The sequence below is a fragment of the Mus musculus genome, chromosome 3, assembly GCF_000001635.26.
Source record: "Mus musculus strain C57BL/6J chromosome 3, GRCm38.p6 C57BL/6J".
NCBI classification, from domain to species: domain Eukaryota; kingdom Metazoa; phylum Chordata; class Mammalia; order Rodentia; family Muridae; genus Mus; species Mus musculus.
The window spans coordinates 87,565,791-87,583,365 of NC_000069.6; the positions used below are offsets into that span (position 1 = coordinate 87,565,791).

General features: G+C 44.7%; 1 pseudogene; it reads right to left on the reverse strand.

The window, feature by feature from the left end:
- Positions 1-16,881: 16,881 nt before the first annotated feature.
- Gm25167 lies at positions 16,882-17,001 on the reverse strand (annotated as a pseudogene).
- Positions 17,002-17,575: the final 574 nt, after the last annotated feature.

A 17,575-nucleotide genomic window follows, 5' to 3' on the forward strand; every position in this document is an offset into this window, starting at 1 on the left:
CTTTACAGTCTGCCCAGGCATGCCGCTTCAGCGTGCCAACTACAGAGCAGAGACTTCCGGTGTACTCACCAGCAGCCCAAGACCCATTCCCTCTACCTGCACAGAAAGCACAGGCAGTAAAAAGGGGGCTCTTCAAGCACTAGTCTTTGTATGGCTCTAATTTGACAGCAAAGAAAGGCAGCAGTAGGTGATGCGCCCCATAGACTATAGAATACTAGGTCCTTTGCTTTAGAGGCGGTCCATGGTCCTAGAAAGTCAGGATGTCTTAATCCTTCTCTCAGGCTCTGCCTTCTCTCCACCATCTCCACGCCCTGGCTGCTCATGTACAATTCATCAGCTTCTCTGCCAGCCTAATGTTGCAACAGTGCAGGGAGAGGCAGCAGAGGCAGCCCTGAGCGGCTCACAGAGCTGAGCAGCCAGCTTACATAGCACCAATCACAGTCAATTACACATGGTGCATTGTGTTTGCACCAATCACAGCCCTGCCTCTTTCCATGGCACCAATCACAGTCAGTAACACATGGTGCTTTGTGTTTGCACCAATCACAGCCCTGCCTCTTTCGCACCAGCCACAGCAGTCCCTCTGTCAGGCCACTAAAGGAAGTTCTGCCCCTCTGGCCTTTGTGAAAAGGGTTGCAGGGTCATCCAGAGTTCACTGGGGCTGGTGACAGCGACGATCCAACAGCTGCAGATTGAGAAATCAAATAGCCCCATCCCGCAGGTGTCTACTTATGTACTACAGAATGAACACCAAGAGTGCTTCCACGGCTTGGAATTGGTGTTAACAATGATTTTGACAGGCTTACTAGTAAGTACATAATGCCTACCGAAGGGCAGGGTGAGTTCCCTTTATCTGTCTAGCTGGTGTCCTATTTAGGGTTGGTTACTGTTGCTTAAATGAAATATCGTGACCAAAAGCAATTTGTGGAGGAAGTCGTTTATTTCATTCACATTTCCATATAACAGTTCATCACCAAAGGCCGTGAGGGCAGGAATTCAAGCAGGACAGGAACCTGGAGGACAGAGGCTGATGCAGAGGCCATGGAGGGATGCTGCTTACTGGCTTGCTCAGCCCTCTTTCTTACAGAACCAAGGACCACCAGCCCACCTATAATAGGCTGTGCCCTCCCCCATCAATCACTAATTAAGAAAATGCCCTACAGCCAGATCTTATGAAGACATTTTTTTAGTTAAGATTCCCTATTTACAGATAAGTCGATACAGTCTGTATCAATAACAGATTGATCTAACAAAATTATTTAAAAGAAAAATGTAGACAAAATAGTGTGAGGATGGTACTAGATGTCAAGAGAGAAATTCCTGCATAAATTCATATGGACTCCATCATATACCAAAAGTCTAGAAAAATTAACAAGAACTAACATGAGGAGTTACATGTTGGGAAGAAGGGGGCAGATGTGAGAAGTGGGCTTCTTGTGAAGTATAAGGCTATCCTGTGTTTATTTCTGCTGGATTTAGTTTTTTTGAGATAGAGTCTCATGTAGCCTAGGCTAGCCTCAGACTCACTAGGTAGGCAAGAATGGTCCCATGTAGCCTAGGCTAGCCTCAGACTCACTAGGTAGGCAAGAATGGTCTCATGTAGCCTAGGCTAGCCTCAGACTCACTAGGTAGGCAAGAATGATCTCATGTAGCCTAGGCTAGCCTCAGACTCACTAGGTAGGCAAGAATGGTTTTGAACTCTTCCTGATGCCCCCAACTCCACTCCCTGAGTGCTCGGGTTATACATGTGTGCCGATCACACCTGGCCTCATCACGTGCATACAAAATTACAGTAAAATGACACTTTCCCCTGCCAAAACCACAGCACACAATTACGAGAGAAGGCCGGCAGAGTATCGCAAAAGTACGCGTGAGGCTTAAGCAATAATGGCATTGTATTACGAAGCTGCCGTTCTGTGGTAAGGTTAATTATAAAGACGAGTGTGTCATACTCCTTCCTTCCTCTGTGCCCTTTATTATCCATACGAAGGAAGTGACAGCCAGGTCCACACATAACCTCACACCTGCTTCTAACACAGAGGTCCCCACCCTCGAACTTAGACACCTGCCGTCAGGTCCACATGTTTCACTCATTAGTCTAGCATGCACATGGGGACTGTGATGCTCATTCTCGAAGCGTGGCAAGCTCTCAGGCGCCTCAAGGCTGTAACTCTATGGAGCAAGCCAGCAGCATGGTCCACGCAGACAGCAGAGGCCGAACCCTGAGAACCTGGCAATGCCCGTCAGCCTGAGTCCATCTGAGGCTGACTTTGCTTCCCATTCCACATCCCCTTTATCGACACCTCTAAGAGATGGGGATTTAGAGGACGAAATTTCAAAGTTTGATTTTGGAGTCTGTCCAGGAAGCAGGCCTGAGTACCACCCACAGCCAGATGCTTCCGAGGTTAAGAATTTTGCAGGGAGCCCCTACTAGTTCAAGCCATAGCTGAAAAGATTTGAAGGAACTTCTTAAACAATGTTCAGAACCATAGGCTTATCCGTTCAACAAGTATTTAATAAATGCCTCCTAAGTGCCAGGCACTGTTCTAGATTAAAAAAAAAAAAGTTGGATCCTATTCTCCAAAAATAACATTTTAATTCTGATTTAAAGCATTTGCCAAGGGCCAAGAAGTAAATTCCCCCATTACAATCAGTGGCCAACTACCTGCCTATGGCAAATGTACAACTTGGAAGAGATGTGAACTAATGCTGCTGTTAACCTATGTGAACAAATGCTGCTGTGAGCCAGTGTGAACAAATGATACCATTAACCAGTGTGAACAAATGCTGCCGTGAGCCAGTATGAACTGCACAATGAGAAACTACATTCATGAACTCTTAATAGTTTTTATCAAGGGCTAACTAAATGCCAGGTAATACTCTAGAACTTTCTAGTTATAATTTGTGGGGATGAGGTAATCAACCTTGTGAAGGAAGAAGTGGGGTAGAGAGGAGGCACCACAGGCTCCTGCGACTCCTCAGCGTCCTGATCTGCTGTACACAGCATTAGATCTAAGATGGCTCCCGGAACACCAGTGAGACTGCAAAAAGGAACAGAGGCTAAGATGGTGGCTTCTTCCACTGTCTCCATGGAAGTCCTATCAGGTGACAATGTTGCTTCTGACTTATGTCATCCGGCAGGGTTTTCATTGGAGCACAGTGGTGGTGTGGCGAGATACAATTGGCCAAGGATTTAGGGCTCAGGTTGGTTCAGACACTGTATATAGGCTTATGAACTGCACAATACACTCAGATCTACACCCTGTTGCTGGTCTCTGGAGTCTGTTTCCCAGGTTTGCCATGTGACTCCATCGCCTCTCACCCCTGTCCTCGCTCCTGTTCCCACAATATTGGCTAACTTCTCATCATTGTGACAAGATTTCTACTGTAAACAACTTAAAGGAAGATCTATTGGGGCCATAGTCTCAGAAGGTTTAGGTCCTGGTTGCTTGGTCAAAACCATAGGGTAAGGGCAGGGGTGGGGGTGTGTGTGGGGGGGGGGATGTACAGAGAAGACTCCTTATACTCTGTCAGGCAGGAACCTATGAGAGTAAGGAAGAGATAAAAATCAGACACACCTCCAGAGACCTACTTCCTACAGCTAGGCCTCACTGCCTAAAGTTTCCAGAACTTTCAGAAAGACTAGGAGGAGAAGAAGAAATGGGGAAAGATGATAAATTTGGAATAATCTCAAGTATTCCTGAGACATAGAATTTAAAGATGCATAAACAAAGACGAGAAAATGGTTTCATATGAAACCAGGAACACACAAGGAAAGAGTCACACCAACCGTGCTGTTGGTGTTAAAGACACTGACAGGCTACACTGTGTCTCTGTGAGCAGGAGTTTGGGACTTATCCATAAGCATCAGAGAGACCCTATACCCTCATGCCTACCATCTGCTAGTGTGATTACAGAGAGTTCCCAAAAATTCACCTAGCGGAGTCATCAGGACTTTGGAATTTGTTACATCAGATGCATCACCCTAACGAACAGAGAGGCTGTCTGCCACAGTAAGAGTAGAATCTGCCTCTGTACGGCTTAGTGGAGGAGACAAATTAGGATAAGGAAAAATAGATTCTTTCCGAAAGAAGAAGAACTTCAGAAAGCCAGGAGGAATGACAGGACAGGGGGAAGTGCAGACACAGAAGACGGGTGCACTGAGAAGTGTGGAGCCAGCACAGTCCCAGCAGTGTGACCCCTAACAAGGGCATGGGAAACAAAAGCTCACCAGACAGGTAAACCATGTGGTCCTGGTCAAAGGGGTTGCAGACCTGTGCACAGGACAAGTGGCCTCAAATGCAGCCATAGAGCTCACTGAGACAATGACTTCTCCAACAGGTTTGTTTAGTCATTGGTTAAGAGCTCTCCCAGCTCAGCCAGGTACTGCACAACCATGGGCCTGACACTACAGTCACAGGCAGGGAGCGTGAACTCAGTATGCCACAGCTCCAGGATGAGGGACAGCCTGGAAAGCAGTGGAGGGGGAGCAGTGGGGTGGGAGTCAGGGAGTGTATGCTGACAAACTAAAAAGTAAAGCAAACCCAGACAGTGAAATGGACAGAAAAGGTAGCCTCACTCCTGTGCCTCATTAGTTGAGAACAACTTTGAAGGTTGGCATCCATGAGCCTGAAGTCAGAGAGCAAACTGTCCTCTGACTTATCTACTTGCTGCGAGCTTCCCTGCTTGAGTCTGAGAACTCTAAAGCCCTGGAAATCTACTTGGTATCAATAGCTGCTTGCCTTCAGCAGAATCCTAACCACGTAGTAAGTTTAGAAAGCAGATGGGAGTTCTGACTGTCTAACTTCAGAGACACTCTCTAGCTAGAACAGTAACCACCCCAGGGATGCAAACTGGGTAGTGTTGGGAGAATAGACCCAGTCTACGTGCTGAAAAGCTAGGTGTGGCCGACAGAGCTTTCTAGTCTGCAAAGAAGAGAGGTACTAAAGTGAAGGCAGCTCTGATGGACAAACTAGGCTCCACCAAAGCATCAGTCATTGGCGAGACAAGAGCTAATTCACACACGCACACGCACACGCACACACGTGCACACACACACGCACACGCACACGCACACACGTGCACACACACATGCACACGCACGCACACATGCACACATGTGCACACACACATGCACACATGTGCACACACATGCACACACACACACACGCACACACACACGCGCACACACACATGCACAGAGCATACATCTGGCAAACAGCATCAAAGACCTAAAAGAATACAAGAAAAAAACTCTATTGCGTTAGTCCCATGCCGCCCTTCTTTCCTTCCAGTCTCTTTTCTCTCTCCTTTCTCTTTATTTTTGTGGTTCTTGAGATTGAACCCAGGGCCTTGCACATGCTAAGTAACCACTCTCTCCCTGCTCTGAGGAATATCCCCAGCTCTCTTATACACTAAGTAGTATTCATACTTTTCAAGATTTACATATTTATTTATTCTTTTAAATGTCTAACATATACTTATGTTATTTTTCATATTAGGCAAACTCTTTTCTTTCACTTCTGTCCCCCACGTTGCTCCCCTTTTCCTTCTCCCTATGATTTTAGTAGGGTTTTTTTTTAATTTTGTCTTATTGGCATTTAAAAAAAATAATTTGTGGAAGCTGGAAAGATGGCTCAGTCAGTAAGAGTGACTTCTCTGTAAGGTCGAAGACCTGAGCTCAGATGGCCGACGTTCATGTAAAAAGCAGGGCATAGATGCTTGCTTAGCCATGTCTATCGCTTCTCCGCACCATAGCTAGGAAAGGGAAACAACCTGAATGCCCTTCAACTGAGAAGTGGATGATGGGACGTGATACATACTCACAATGGGATACTATTCCACTGTAAAGAAAAGTGACCTGTTCAGTAACTGGATGACCTCAAAGTTCACATTGAGTGAGGGGTCCCACACCCAGCAAGACAGCCATATTGTGTCTGCCACCTTCAGTTCCTAACTCCAGATTTTTGGATGGAACCATATAGCCTGTAGTAACCGCAGAAAGCTGGGTAGTAAAAGGGGACCATGCCAGGAGAGAGCAATAGAAAGAGTATCAGAGTACGAGTGATTTAATGGGGGAAAGTGGGGGAAGGCTTTAGTAGAGAGAAAGAGGGAGATTAACACAGAATAAGAGGAGTTAACTAACAGTAAAGATATCAGGGAAAGTCATAAGGAATCATATTATTACATAGAAGCCCATGTATACATACATACATACATGCATGCATTTGTTGTTTAAATGAAACTTTTCCTATCTGATAACACTCCCTGCCAAAGCCATAAACTACTTAACAAAACCAGGCACGAGAAGCCTCCGTGTAGGGCAGGGTTGTCCAAGACACTCCCAAAACATTATGGACTATTTCTGTTGCCTTGGTGGCCACCCAGAGGTGGGAGGTAAGTCCCTGTTGCTGAAGACCATGCACTTTGGACACAGGACCCAGAGGACAGGAGCTGGATCTGACGTCTTCCCGAGGACTAGCTTTTACAGCACAAGTGGGGGCCATGCAAGCTTCCAATAGAAGGAAGCAAACAAGAATCCCACCAAGCTACGGTGCCTATGAACTAACGCAACAGCAAGCATGGCAGGATAACCCTAAGGTGCAAATGGCACATATACCTTGTTGGTAATAATCACTTTCCTTAATGGGACTTAAGAGACACTCAATAAGAGGTAAACTGTGACTGGTACTTGAAACCTAGCCAACTATCTGGGGATAGAGAAGCAATCAATCTTGGAGGAGAACCTACAACCACCACTTTACTAAACCAGCACAATCCTTACTATATTCTAAATACTTATATCCACAGATAAGTGTAGTATCTATTAAAGAAACTTCTCTCTTCAGCAGACTGAGACTATTTAAAAAAAAAAACTACAACCAATCAAAATTCAGGGAGACCATGTGCATCCCAGTCCCAAATGATATGTCTATAATAAAACTCCTGTATGTAAGGCTCAGGGATCATTGTAGAAGAGGGAACAGAAAGGTTGTAAAAGTCAGAGAGCTGCCAGACAGCGGTGGCAAATGCCTTTAATCCCAGCACTTAGGAGGCAGAGGCAGGCAGGCAGATTTCTGATTTCCAGGCCAGCCTGGTCTACAGAGTGAGTTCCAGGACAGCCAAGGCTACACAAAGAAACCCTATCTTGAATCTGCCTGCCCCCCACCCCCGAAAAAAAAGGTCAGAGAGCCAGTAAGTCTGCTGTGAGCTTGTTTCCTAGAAATGTCAGAGAAGTTACAACCATGAAGCCTTACCAATATGGCTGCCTGAGCATGTTATAAGCAAGGACCACATCAACATGCTAAAGCTAACCCTAACCCTGACCCTGACCCTGACCCTGACCCTAACCCTAAACAAAGTACCACAGGGAACTAAAGAAATGAGAGAAATAACCTTCCCTAGAGAAGAGAACACCAACTGGTTATCAAATACCAAATGGTTGTCCCTGAAAACATATACATACAAGAAACATTATAAGGACTAATTTGTATTTATTATATATTTAGGAATACATATGCATAGATGTGTGCATTCACAATTAAATAAAAAGAGGCCGTGAATTTGAGTGAGAAAAAAGGAAGGGCACATAGGAGGAGGAAAGGGAGGGGAATGATATATTATAATTTCAAAAAATAAAACATTATGTTTTATTTTTTTAAAGCAGAACTGGGCGGTGGGGCACTCACCTTTAATCCCAGCACTCAGGAGGCAGAGGCAGGTGGATCTCTGAGTTCAAGGCCAGCTTGGTCTACAGAGTGAGTTCCAGGACAGCCAGGGTTGCACAGAAAAACCTTATTTTATAATAAAAAAAAATAAATAGCCAGACATGACTACACATACCTGTAACCCCAACATTAGAAAGTGAAGACAGGCAACCCAGCCCAAATGGCACAGAAAAACCTTGTTTTATAATAAATAAGTAGCCAACCAGACATGGCTGCACATACCTGCAACCGGAGCATCAGAAGAAGGAGACAAGCAACCCAGTGCAAAAGACAAGCTGCCAGGCCAGTTAAAGACCTGGTCTCAAGGCAATGAAAAAGAGAAATACAGGAAGAATCCCAAAACCCTGCTCTGGCCTCTGTATGCATGCTCATGCACCTGCATAAGCACAGGTATGCAACACATGCATATGTGTGCATGCACACAAGCACACACACAGGCACACTCACACGCACAGGCCCACACAGGCAATTGCATGTGTGTGCGCACATGCATACAACAAACACTACATTCTTACACACAAACACACACACACAAGGCCTTTGGTATATTTTAATTTTCTTTCTAACATTTATCTACTTTGATTATGGGTTTCCTTCTTATTTGGAAGTCATATTATTTATTTTTATTTTTGTAATTATAAGCAAAACCACAGATGGCTCTGGAAGAGCCTCCTTTCCGAGTCCCATGCTTGAGGGAGATCCCTACTTCCTGCTCCCCCAACGTAATAATGCAAATGAGAAGTCTCTGCAAATGCTGGAGCATTTCATAGGGTGGGGCCTTTTGCTGAATAAGGAGCACAGACACACATAATGTGACCATCCAGCTCTTGTTCCTGATGTCCCAGCATCCCTGACATGATTGACTATATCCCCTAGAACTGTAACCCAAATAAGCTCCTTATCCCTCCCTCCTTCCTTCCTTTCTTCTTTCCTTCCCCACTTCCTTCCTTAAATTGCTCTTATTGGGTATTTTGTCAGGTAAATAAGACAAATAGCTATATAATAAGAAACTTCAGTAATCCACTCTCCTCTACAGATAGGTCACATAAACTAAACATCAACAAGTTAAACTACACCATAGAGAAAACAGATTAATAGATGTCTGTTAAACATTCCATCCAACAGATACAGAATACATATGATTCTCAAAACTTGATGAAATCCCCTCTAAAATAGACCACAGTAAAGGTCACAAGAATTCCCAACACATATAAAAGAATCAAAGTGATTTATTATATATTACAAGATCTTAGTAGAATAAAATTATGAAAGCAATAAGGAGGAAAAACCACAGAAACTATGTAAGTATTGAGAGCGAACAATACATTCTTGAATGACCAGCAAGTCACTGAAGAAACCAGAATGAAAATTAAAACATTTCTTTTTGCTTCACTTTTGTTTTATTTTGTTTGTTTTTCAAGACAACTCACATTTGTAGCCCAGGCTGGCCTAGAACTCACAGAAATCTGCCTGCCTCTGCCTCCCAAGTACTTGCAGGTTATAATCGTGTCTGCTTCCAGCCCAGGGCTCAGGCCACTGGGCATGGCAGGATGCAGGAAGTTTGACTGCAGGCACCTCATATCACAGATAGGTGGGTGTCGGGCTGTGAGAAGCCACAGGATCCCGCTCCAGGGATGGGGAAGTGCAGTCTGAGGTCTCCAGGGAACTGCCAGAGTTTGGCTCGTGGGTCCAAGGGCCGCATGGAGGCCAGGGATGGCAGGTTCTCAGGCTCTTGGACACTGGAGATGGAGACGCTGCTCAATGTCACAGAAGAGCTGAGAACAGAGTGAGACCAGTGGGGATGGCTCTGGCCTGCAGCTGAAGGGAAAGGGACAGGCGGCTTGGCTTGGTGGAGACCAAGGCTGAGAGAAAGGAGGGGGCAAGCAGTCCCTTTTATAGTAGGCCAGGCCTACCTGGCTGTTGCCAGGTAACTGTGGGGGTGGAGTCCAGACAGAATACCAGGGGCCCTATGTGACTGATGGCCACAGAATTGTGGATAGCTGAGGCCTTGTGTCAGGAGTCTGGTGTCTGGGAGCATGGCAAAAGCTTTCCATTCCTTGCAGGAACACCTGCTGGGTCTCCAAGGTTTAAACCTAGCTCAACCAGAAAATGGGCTGCCTTTCACGGTCCCACAAGTACTGGGATAAGAGTTTTGTCAAAAATAAAATATTTTTAAAAGTAACTATGAATTAATCCCCAAATCCTCTAACTGGATTGATTCTAGCCAGAGTTAAAATAGTTACAGGGGTGGGATGCATGGTACCACAAGCCTTCAATCCCAGCCCTTGGGATGCAGAGGCAAGTGAATCTCTGTGAGTTCAAGGCCAGCCTGGTTTACATAGCAAGTTATGGGACAGTCAAGGCTATATAAAGAGGCCCTAACTTAGAGCAAAACAAAACAAAACAAAACAAACCACAAAGTTACTGGACGTTTTCAGCACCTCGGACAGTACTCTTAAGACTTGTTTGTTGCCCTCAAGAGAATGGAGATGGAGCCCCGGGGAGTTTAGAGGTCAGGTGGGGTTGGGGGTTAGGGCCATCCACGAGAGACAGAGGGTGGGCGAGAGGAAGTGTGGAATGTGGAGCAGTCAGAGGGTGGATGGGAGGGCGGGGAATGGAATATGGAGTGTAAAAAAATAAATTAATTTTTTAAATAAATAAATAGAAAAAAAAGAGAAGTGTTTGGTAAAATAAAGAAAACCAAAGATCTTCTAACTGAGCACTTCTCAATATTTTCTGATTTTTAGAATTCAGTCAAGGTAATGTATTGCTTCTGGGGCTGGAGAGATGGTTCAGCAGTTAATAACATTGGCTGCTCTTCCAGAGGACCAGGGTTTAATTCCTACCACTTACATGGTGGCTCCAGATTGTAGGCCTGTTTCTGACCTCTGTAAACACCAGGCATTCACATGATGTACATACAGACATGCAAACAAGGCGCTCAGGAATATAAAGTAATAAAAGTAACTTTTAGAAATAATGTATTACCTCTTGAACGCTGGGATATTTAAAGATCTCTTCTGTGTGGGGAGTTACTTTAACTTCTTTCATAGCTGAGTTTGTTGCATCTCTTAGCAGCACTATAATGAGTCATATTACCACCTATGTTTTATAGAGAAGTAATTTGAAATTAGCAGCTCATCTGAGAGGCTGGTAAGATGGCATATACCAGATCATCTCAGTTGGGTCTATCTCTGAAACCTATGCAAAGGTGGGAAGAGAGCCATGAACTCCACAAGTTTCCTCTGCTCTGACCCCTGTATGCGCACTGCTGCATGCACACACACACACACACACACACACACACACACACACAATGGAAGTCCAGTAACTGACTCCTGAGCCCACATTTTTAACCATAACATTGTGTCACCATAAAAAGAAAAATATTAAATTAAAACAATATCCTTTTAAAGATTAAGCCACAGACTGAAAAGATGGCTCTGTAGATAAGAGCATATACTGCTCTTGCAGAGAACCCCAGTTCAGGCACACACATGGCAGCTCACTACCATCTGTAACTTCAGTCTCAGGGGATCTGATGCCCTCTGTTGGTCTCTCTAGATACCAAGCACACATGTGGTAAAAGAATATATATGCAAGCAAAACATCCATGCACATAAAAATAATTAATTAAATTAGCTGCTGCTTCTTCTCCTTCCTCTTCCTCTTCCTCTTTTTCTTCTTCCTTACTACTCACTCACACAAAGACCACAGAGATCGCCATCGTTGCAAACACATGAGGATTTTACTTATCCAACATGTTGGGGAGCCCCTCTCAGCATGCAGGCCAGAGGAGAGACCCAGAACAAAGAAAGAACACACTTTTTATAACTTTGTAAGGGCCAGATATAGGCACCAGGGTAGTTTGGCTTATTTTAATTGGTGTAGCCAATAACCTTTTTAGACATTGGTTGGTTTGTATAGGGTGACTCTTATTTTGTCTGTCCTTGTGTTTTTAGTGTGAGGCGGGGCAGGAGAATTGCTAATCTTGTTTTGGAAGCTTAGTAATTTTGACCGTTAAAACTATGTTTCTATATTTGTTTAGTCAGCCAGCTTTTTAACTGACTCTGTACTTGTCCTGCTAGTACAGTTTCAAAAGTCCTTTTGAAGGGGGAAGGTACTGGGTAGTCTTGAATTTATTTTGGATATTACAAAACCACCACATGTGTTAACAAGGCAGAGCTTAAGGCTGAAGAGATAGCTTTGTATTTAGGAGCAGATACTACAAACTGCTCTTGTAGAGGACCCGAACTCAGTTCCCAGCACTCACAACACATGGCTCTCATGCCTGTAACTCAGCTCTAGGGAGATCTGATCTCTATGGCCTCTCCTGGAAATTCCATTCATGTGCACATATCCACATGTAGGCATATGTGCATATTTGAAAGTAATAAAAATTAATATATTTAAAAGGGAAGTAATTGTCAGATGACAGTGGGAGCAAATGCATACTTCTTGAAACTTACATTAAATATAAAGAAACAATTTTTTTTAAGTGAAAGGTTAGGAAACGATTTGTCATGCCAACTCTCTATAGAGTACTATAGAAAGTACTATAGAAAGCAAGAGTGGCTATGCCAGTGCCAGATAAAATGTATTTCATAGCCAAGAATGTCATCTGGGCTGATGAGGAGCACATCAAAATGATATGGGGCCAATTTGTCAAAAGGACAAATAATTCTTTTGTTTTGTTGTTCATTTGGGAGTTTTTATTTATTTATTTGTTTGTTTGTTTGTTTTACTTATTCACTACATCCTGCTCACTGCTCCCTTCCCAGTCATCCCCTCCCACATCCTTACCCCCACCCCCTCTCCTCTGAGCAGGTGGGGGTCCCCCCTTTGTAACTGGCTGGTTTTGTGTGTCAACTTGGCACAGGCTGGAGTTATCACAGAGAAAGGAGCTTCAATTGAGGGAATGCCTCCATGAGATCCAGCTGTAAGGCATTTTCTCAATTAGTGATCAAGGGTAGGAGGGCCCATTGTGGGTGGTGGCATCCCTGGGCTGGTAGTCTTGGGTTCTATAAACAAGCAAGCTGAGCAAGCCAGGGGAAGCAAGCCAGTAAGTAACATCTCTCCATGGCCTCTGCATCAGCTCCTGCTTCCTGACCTGCTTGAGTTCCAGTCCTGACTTCCTTGGTGATGAACAGCAGTATGGAAGTGTAAGCTGAATAAACCCTTTCCTCTCCAACTTGCTTCTTGGTCATGATGTTTGTGCAGGAATAAAATCCCTGACTAAGACACCCTTGGTGTTCCACCCTTGAGCATCAAGTCTCGGGACAAGTAGTTCTAACCATTGGACATTTAGTGGCAAAAGTTACATGAAGAGAAGTGGGTAGAACTGAAAGCAGACAAATCCATAATTGCACTTAAAAGATTCAAGCCTTCCCCCTTTTCCATCTCTTCCTGATGGAGCAGCAGAGAGCAAAGCAGTAAATGCAACCTAAAAACGAAACAAGGACAAGAACTGAGCAGTGCTGTCAACTAAACTGTCCTAGCTGACATTGAGAGATGGCTTTACCCAAAAGCAGAATGTATGGGACATTTACAAAAACAGACTATTCAGTAATATAAAGTAAGACTTTTTAAAAGGAGTCAAACCAGTCAACGAGTATTCTCTAACCACAGTGTATTTAACTAAGCAGTTAACAACAATGATCTCCAGGATAAAAAAAAAACCTCCAAATATTTGGAAAATAAGTAACTTGCTTTTAAATAATTCATGGTTTTTAACTGAATGAAAATGGGAACAGAAACATATCAAAGCCTGTGCAATCAAAGTAAAACTAACATTAAAGAGACCTTCATAATGTTAAAATGCTGTTTTATAGATATTTTTAAAAATCTGTATCTGTGCATGTGCTCATGTATGTATATGTATGTATGTGTGTGTGTGTGTGTGTGTGTGTGTGTGTGTGTGTGTGTGCGTGCGCGCGTGTTCGCACACACGAATGCAGGTGCCCATGAAAGCCAGAAGAGGGCCTTGTATCCCCCAGAGCTGCAGTCATAATTGGTTGTGAGGCACCTGATATGGGTGCTAGGAACCAAATTTGTGTCTCCTGGAAGAACAACATTTGCTCTTCATTGCTGTGCCAACTCCATACTCCATGAAAACGCTACTTAAGAGAGAAGACTGACCTTAGGTTCAACCTTACAAAACGAGGGGGGGAAAGCTAATTATATTGAAAGAAGAAAACAAAAGTCAGCATAGAAATTAACGAAACAGAAAAACAATACAGAAAAAAAATCAGTGAGAGAAGAGCTGATTATTTAAGAACATCAATAAAATGTATAAAACTATAGTTGGATAACATAAAAAGCAACAAATACTAAGGATGAAAGAGGAAATATGGTATTCATATATTAAAACATAATAAAGGAACAGCATAAACAAGAGAAGATGTAACAGACAAATTCTTGCAAAGACTGAACTGATCAGAAATGCACAAAAGGGGCTGCGAGAATGTTCAGTAGTTAAGACACCGTTGCTCTTGCAGAGGACCTAGCTGGGGTTTCCAGCGCCCACATAGTGGCTCACAACATCTGTAACTCCAGTCCCAGGGGATCTGCTTTCTTCAGGTTTCTATGGGCACCAGGCACACACATGCTGCACATACACACATGCATACAAAATACTCATACACATAAAATAATAAATCAATAACATTTTTCTTTGTTTGTTTTTCAAAACAGGGGTTTCCTATGTAGTCCTGCCTGTTCTGGAACTTGTTCCATGGACCAGACTGTCTTTGAACTCAGAAATCCACCTGCCTCTGCCCACCAAATGCTGGCATTAAAGGGATACACCAACACTACTTGGCAATAACAATTTTTTTAAACCTTTTTATTGGTTCTTTGTGAATTCCACATCAGACACCCCAATCCCACTCATCTCCCTCTCCCCTTGTATCTGCCCTCCACCCTTGCACCTTGGAAGCTGTACTGTGTCACGGTGTATCCAACAGCATACCGTTTGCCCACACATCTTTGCTTGAGAATGTTTACTGCAATGACTCATTGGTCTGGTACGAGACCTCTGACTTCTGCTACTCTTGAAAGAAAGATGAAATTTCAAGACCTGTAAGTCATATAAAGTACTCAGAAATTGCTGGTTGTTTGTGAGCCTAGAGGCTTCCTGGGGATGAGAAAAAAGAAAAACAAACCCGGGCATGCCCCGTAGTTAAAACATTCCTGGGAACAGCTTGACCATAAAGATAAAGAGGAATGTGAGGACATAACAGGGCTATCTGAACTGAGTCAACAACTCACAGAACTCTGACACCCTGCACGTACATGTAATTTTTCTGCTGATGTTTGCATAAGCCAATAGTGTGTTGCTATATTGAATTCCCCACCCCTAAGCCCTTTACCCCATAAAACCCCCTAGCTTTCGAGCCTTGGGGTCGAATCCACTGTCTCCTGCGTGAGATATGTTTCAACCCAGAGCTCCATCATTAAACTACCTCATGTGCTTACAGCAAGAAGGATTCTCGTGTTTCTTTGGGTGCGCTCTCTCCCGAGCCTAGAGTGGGGGTCCACGAAATGGGGTCTTACACTCTATCAATACTGGAACCTCACTAGGACTCCTCTGGAATATCCTGTCGTTGTCCTATGTTATGGAGATGCTGTAGCATTGGATCTGTAGGATCAGCTCCTCCATATACCCCACCAGTTAATCAATGGGATAGATGTTGGGGGGTGGGGAGATAATTCAAAGCCATGGATCTGGGCCTGAGAGATATCTGAACTGGTCAGCCCACTGGCTCTCTCATTCTTATACCGTTAGAGCAAGCTCACTGGCAACTCTCACACCCAGGCCCAGCTCTACCCTGCTGCCCAGGTAAGGTGCAGGGCCTGCTCTCCCAAATGTTGCAGCCAATGAGAGACATGGCCAGTTCTCCTGCTCTTATGACCCCAGGCTAGCTCTCCTGTTTGCCATATATGGGGAGAAACAATGGCAGCACCATACAGAAACAAGAGACAAGGCCAGCTCTCCTGTGCTCACACCCTTGGGGCCTGCTGACCTGCAACCCCCACATCCAGGGCCAGCTCTACTGTGCTGCCCTGGAGAGGTGCAGGGCCTACTCTCCCAGATGCCTTAGCCAGTGAGGGGCAGGGCCTGCTCTCCTGCTCTCCTGCTCTCCTGCTCTCATGACCCCAGGACCAGCTCTTCAACCTGCCACAGGTGGTGAGGGGGATAAGGGTGAAGAGGGGATCTCTCCCTTGTCCACGCCTCCACATGGGAGACAGTAGCAGGGCCAGTTCTCCCACACTCATATTCTCTGGGTTGGCTCACCTACAAGTCCTGCAATGTGTGGGGGCCCACTCTCCTGAGTACTGCAGCTGGCTAGGGGCGGGGTCAACTCTCCTACTCTCACATCCCCAGGGCCATCTTTCCTGTGATGCCCAGGTGAGGGGTGAGGCGAGTTCTGCACAGCCCTCAGACATCAGCATGTCCCTGGGAGCTCCCTATCCCAGACCAGGGGCATTAGCCCAGTCATTGGTGGTAGCAGACCCCTGATGTTGCAGGGTCAAGGACCCAGACTTGGCCCCCAGTGGCAGCACAGGCCACGAGCCCATCTTGGTTCCAGGTGCCATCACTGGCTACTCACATCAGACTGTCCCTCACTACCCTTGAGTCCAATTCTGCCTCTCTTCATTGAGCCCACGTCCTTTTGTTTCTCTTTCTCTTCTGCTTCTCCACCACTCACTTGCTCCTCTTGGTGGTGCTAGGGTCTCTGAGTGTCTGGGGTTTTCTCAGGAGAGGTGTCAGGAATGCTATACCTTGCTCGTGCATTATGGCACCAGGCCAAGGTCATCTTGGGCATGGTCTGCTCCCCAAGACCTGCAAGGTGTCAGGCTGGTGGTCATCTCAGGATAACTTCCTATCCAGGTCCATGGCACCAGTCTCCTGGTCATCTCATCTCGCTCCTTGCTGGGACCTGCCTGAGCGGCAGCATGAGCAACATGGGGTCTTCTGTCTCATGCTCATTTCTGTACAGGCCCAGAGGTCCTGGGCAAGGTTCTTCTAGTCTCTGGCTCAATCCCAACCCTGGGATCCTGTCTGGACCTGCGCAGCACCTGACTGGTAGACTAGTGATCATCTCAGGCTAGCTCCCTGACCAGGTCATCTCAAGCTTACTTTTTTTCAGGAAATGTTAGGCTATACTAATCATTCAGATGTTTACACTGAGCAAAGATATGGCCTCTCCTCTGCCACCTACTGACACACATGTGACACAGCAGCCATGCCTGCAGTGCTTCTAGGGACAGCAACAATATTTTTTAAATCTAAAAGACTTATGCAAATAACAGATAAGCTGAGTGGTGGTGGTGCATACCTTTAGTCCCAGCACACAGAAGGTAGAGGCAAGCTGATCTCTGTGAGTTCGAGGCCAGCCTGGTCTACAGTGGGAGTTCCAAGACAGCCAAGGCTACACAAAGAAACCCTGTCTCAAACAAACAAACAAAACCTAAATAAATAAATAAATAAATAACCCAGATAACTCAAATAGAATTATATATACTAAAAAATTAAATTTGGGGCTGGAGAGATGGCTCAGCAGTTAAGAGCACCAACTGCTCTTCCAGAGGTCCTGAGTTCAATTCCCAGAAACCACATAGTGGCTCACAACCATCTGTAATGGGATCTGATGCCCTCTTTTGGTGTGTGTCTGAAGACAGCTACAGTAAACTCATATAAATAAAATAAATAAATTTTTTTAAATTAAAATTGTAGTTAAAATTTTCTCACAAAAATAACTCCAGGTTGGAATGACTGCAGTGGGGCACTTTTTAAAAGCCCTTATTTTCCTGTTTTATCATAACATTTATTTATTTTTAAGATT